The following is a 4,720-nucleotide window of genomic DNA, read 5'->3' on the forward strand; positions in this document are numbered from 1 at the left end:
GGATAAGGTTGGGCCGTACGGTCGACAACTGCACGAGTGGCGGTCTGATGTGAAGCGGTCTTGACGCGTGGCAATTTTGTAACTGATCACCCGGACTAACGGCCACAACCAACTAGGCCATGGAGAAACCGGACTAACGGCCACGACAATTCGGCCATGGAGAAACTGGACTAATGGCCACGATCAACTCGGCCATGGAGAAACCGGACTGGCTATGATGCCGAGTTTGGTCCGGAGATGTTGGAACAAACAGGTTTGCTTCACTTTCCCTGGATCGATGAATGGGTGCAATTCATCAGTTCTAGGCGGACTCGAGAGACCGCCTGCGTCTCTTTTTATCTCCGGCCCCCGGTCCCATCGGCCTTACAAATATCCGGTTTTTACCGTATACAACTATCACTATCAGTACCCTTTCTCATAAGGAAAATTTCCCGCTAGTGACACTTCTGTGGAAGTTCTTCTACAAACATTTTTCTCGTTATATTACATATATATCTCCATTTAAACTAATTTCTTTTTTCTAATAGTTGACGAGATTTTTCTTCATCAGTTTCCTCGTCTCGTTTTCCCCGGGGCCCCAGCCCATATACCTTTTGTGTGGAAAAAATTATTTTCCATGCTAAAGGTTCTTCCTGGAAGATGTTTTACCTCAAGAAATAAGTTGCTGAATCAGATTCCAAAGTTTGGTTGGTACAGAAGTAAGGTGACATGATAATCATACAAAGATTGACAGCAAGCTGGTAGAAAAAATGACATGGATTAAGAGTTGCAATAGGAAAATGACTTCCATCTATAAGTGACATAAGTCATTTCATAGTTTTGTGGAAATCATTTTCTTTGGACAAAACACTTCCAATAATTCAAGATAGCCAAATTTTGAAAAATGATTTCCTTAGGAAAAACACTTAGATAACATTTTTTGGAAAAAATAATGTCTGTCATACCAAACCATCTCCATTCATCAACAAGTCAACAAAACTCGAGTCCTTAGCCACCTTTTCTTACTTCTTCCTTCTTTTTTGTCAAATTATCATGGTATCAGATATTATATTGAAAGTGGGAAGATATCAACTCCAAAACTGAATTACCAAAATGCCCAGTAAAAAAAGACAATGAACCAATTTGTCATTGTCTTCTACTCCTATTAATTAAACTAGTATTAGAACTCGCGCATTGCGCGGCAATATAACATTTAGTTAATGTTTGAAAAGCACTAAACCTATCAAGTTATGTTTCATAGGCATACTCACCAATAGCTAAAATAATGTCGTGTATAGCTGACTATTTTATCATTTATTCACTTCTTTATTTATACATGATCGATATTTAATTTCTATCTGTTTATACTTAATTTTCGTACAGTATTTTTTTTTTCTAGTGAAAGAAATAACAATTGCTATATTAATCACATGTGAGTATCTAATATTTAGGCCCAATAATCTTCTAATGTTCTATTAAACCATTATCGTCTAACTTTTATTCTTCAGACGAATATGAATACACTACAACGAATGCCTTGTAATGCATTGCATATGGTAGATTGAAATATACCATGTCATTTTATTTTGTAGAATGTGCATTGTATGAGTTATGGCGTTCTAGAACCTACCACAGTTGCATCACATCCAAGATCAATTCCCATACGATCTTGCCGTCTTGGATTGATTCTCTTTGCTTTAAAAATGGAATAAATATTTGTATTCATTATCTTTTCAACAGATGTTAACACAAATGCAACACACAAATAATATTGGATAATATTAATCATGTTAAATTGTAGCATGACTTATTAATTGGAGCATGTTAGACATCATATTATTTTAACAATATTGCCAGTTTTTCAATGCAACGAAATTAAAAGGAGCGATCATATAGTGATCAATTAATCAACCGATAAATTCATATTCTTTATTTTTATTTATTACATTAGTTACTATTTAGTAGCGGCAAATTCAAGATTTAATTTTTATGGGTTCGAGTTTGAAATTCTACCACAACCCATTTGATTTACCGTGTTGAACTCTATTATTTATAGTATAATTAGAACTATAACTTTATTTCTCTTCCCAATCTTTTGCAAAAAACAAAAAGTTTATGAAATGAAAGAAACAAATTATATGGCTAGTTAATAGTTTTCGAATAACATAAAAAATTATCATCATCTCCAAAACAATTCACGTAAATGTAATTTGTTTTGTAGGTTTTTTCAAAAAGTAATACTCCAATGAATTACGTAAATCGATTACAGTCTTTCACTTATTTCTGACTTACAGTGTCAACTTCGTGTTTTACTTTATTTACATACATGAGCTTGAAGTAGTTCCTTTCTTTTCCTATATGTTTTTTGAATCTCAAGACATCAACATGTTTGATATCTGCCATAAAATATCCTGTTAATATGCAAAGATTTCACATGAAATAAAATATTTATGAGAAACACGAACCGATATATGGTAATGAGAAAGTAAAAAAAAAAAAGCCTAGAATGTAGATACTCACAAAGAAACACAAAAGCTAATGATAATAATTTAAAAATTACTTATCTTCAAGGCAAAAGAAGAGAACAAAAGAACTCTACAAAAGTGCTATAAGTGTCGTTCATTTTTCCAAAAACTACATTTTCAATTTTTATGTGTGATATTTGGTTAAACTTAATGAGTCTCCATTTCAACTAATGAGTCTTGTCTTTTGAGATAAAATGTTATCTCAATTCAAATTGAATCCATACGTCTGATTCTTATATTTTTAAGTTGAAACCGTATTAAATTATGCGGTTTACCTTTGGAAATTATTTTCTTAAATTTGGCAGAATTATGATTTATCAACAAAAATAGTTTTATCTGGATATGTAAATAATTTATGTGACAAAGAGCTTTCAATCCAAGTACCCAATATGTTTTTTTTTTTTTTTTTTGGTGAGTGTGTGTGTGTGTATATATATATTGTTTTTGGTATAATGTAGTTGCTTCCATGGTACCTACAACACAAACAAACACTCAAAGAAAATATAAATTATGGTGGCAACGTAATTGAATAAATTTGCTATTCCCTGCTAATATGAACAAATAAAAGCTTACATTTGAAACATCCTTCACATTAGGATTCTCCTTTTTAAATGTCTTGCTGAAATTAATTCCTCACTGCAATAGCATGCATGATCATTTGGAGTCTGGAGCCAAAATGGCTTGTTTTTGGAGCTAATAGCCCAAAATAGAATGCGTTTTTTTTTTAATATCAAAATGGGTATTTCGTTGGTTATCCAACGAAATACCCATGGCTACTGTTCTGGTCCGGTTGCATTTCACTACACTTGTAGCGAAATGTAACAAATAATATATATATATTTTTTTGTATTTCATTGGTAGTCCAACGAAATAGGATAATTTTTTTTTTTGTATTTCGTTTATAAAAAAACAAAATAATTTTTTTTTATTTCGTTCATACAAAAACGAAATAGGAAAATATATATATTTTTTTTTTGTATTTCGTTTATAAAAAAGGAAATAATTTTTTTTTATTTCGTTTATATAAAAACGAAATAGGAAAATATAATATTTTTTTTTGTATTTCGTTGGTATATGAACGAAATAGGATAAACTTTTTTTTTTTTTTTTTTTGTATTTCGTTTATATAAAAACGAAAATATATATATATATTTTGTATTTCATTCATATACCAATGAAATAGGATAAATATTTTTTTTTTTTATATTTCATTTATATAAAAACGAAATAGGAAAATAATTTTTTTTTTTTTTTTCGTTTATATACCAACGAAATGTTTTGTTCCATTTCGCAGGTATATAACGAAACCCCCCCCCCTTTTTTTTTTTACCGATTTTACGCTCTCCATATCGCTATGGTTTTAATTTTATTTTTTGTTCATTTACGTTGGTTCAATCAGTTTCAGACGAGCATTGAATAGTTGTCAAAATAATATCTTTTACATTTCGTGACTTAATTTGCGAAATTTTTTACTTTTCTCCGTTTATAAATATTATCCTATCTTTACCTATGGTATATCCTTCGTCTTTCAATTTTCTTCTATCCATCTCATATCTTTCATCTATTGTTTTTCTCTTATCTGTTTTATATCCTTCAACTTTTATTTTTTCTCTCATATATTTCATAAAAGATGACGGAAACTCATGTTAAAGTGTATTTATTTTGGGGTGGTGAAGTTGTGTATGAAGCAGGTTCGGTTAGATACAGCCGTGGTCCTGAAATAGGGCAAAGGTTTCCAATTTCCCTAAAATATGATCATTTGCAACGCGTCTTAAGGAGTAAAATGTTCGTAAATGATCCTGAACTATCGGTGGTTATAACCGGACGATGTCCAAGTTCATTTACAGCCGATGGTTCACCAATTTATGGTGAGATTCCAATTACGGACGATGAATCTTTATCGTCATTTCTTCGTTGTCCCGAGATTTTTAAAAATCACATATGCATAGCGGCGCTTGACATGTATGCTACGGTTCAACGCTCTACCGAATCGAAGTACCGGCCCGACAATGAGTTCGATTTTGGAGGTACTACCTATCTCCCAAGTTTGAATATAGGTTTTTCAAGGGTGTAGTTCAACAACAAACAATTGTAGGATTTGGTAGTCAGTCAAATGATACAACTAATTATGGTACACAGTATGATGGTATGGCTTCAACGCACGATCATAACTTTGATTGGAGTGGACAGAATAGTGAGACGGGTGGACTAAGTAA

The 4,720-nt window shown here is 31.8% G+C and overlaps 1 long non-coding RNA gene across 1 annotated transcript; it reads right to left on the bottom strand.

The window, feature by feature from the left end:
• Positions 1 to 2,113: 2,113 nt before the first annotated feature.
• LOC132043031 (uncharacterized) lies at positions 2,114 to 3,165 on the bottom strand. Its single transcript, XR_009411643.1, has 2 exons — positions 3,078 to 3,165; positions 2,114 to 2,375 (listed from the first exon to the last, which is right to left on the bottom strand). It is a non-coding gene; the product is annotated as an uncharacterized LOC132043031 (long non-coding RNA).
• Between the last annotated feature and the right edge of the window lie 1,555 nt (positions 3,166 to 4,720).

Source organism: Lycium ferocissimum, unplaced genomic scaffold (genome assembly GCF_029784015.1).
Source record: "Lycium ferocissimum isolate CSIRO_LF1 unplaced genomic scaffold, AGI_CSIRO_Lferr_CH_V1 ctg20188, whole genome shotgun sequence".
NCBI classification, from domain to species: domain Eukaryota; kingdom Viridiplantae; phylum Streptophyta; class Magnoliopsida; order Solanales; family Solanaceae; genus Lycium; species Lycium ferocissimum.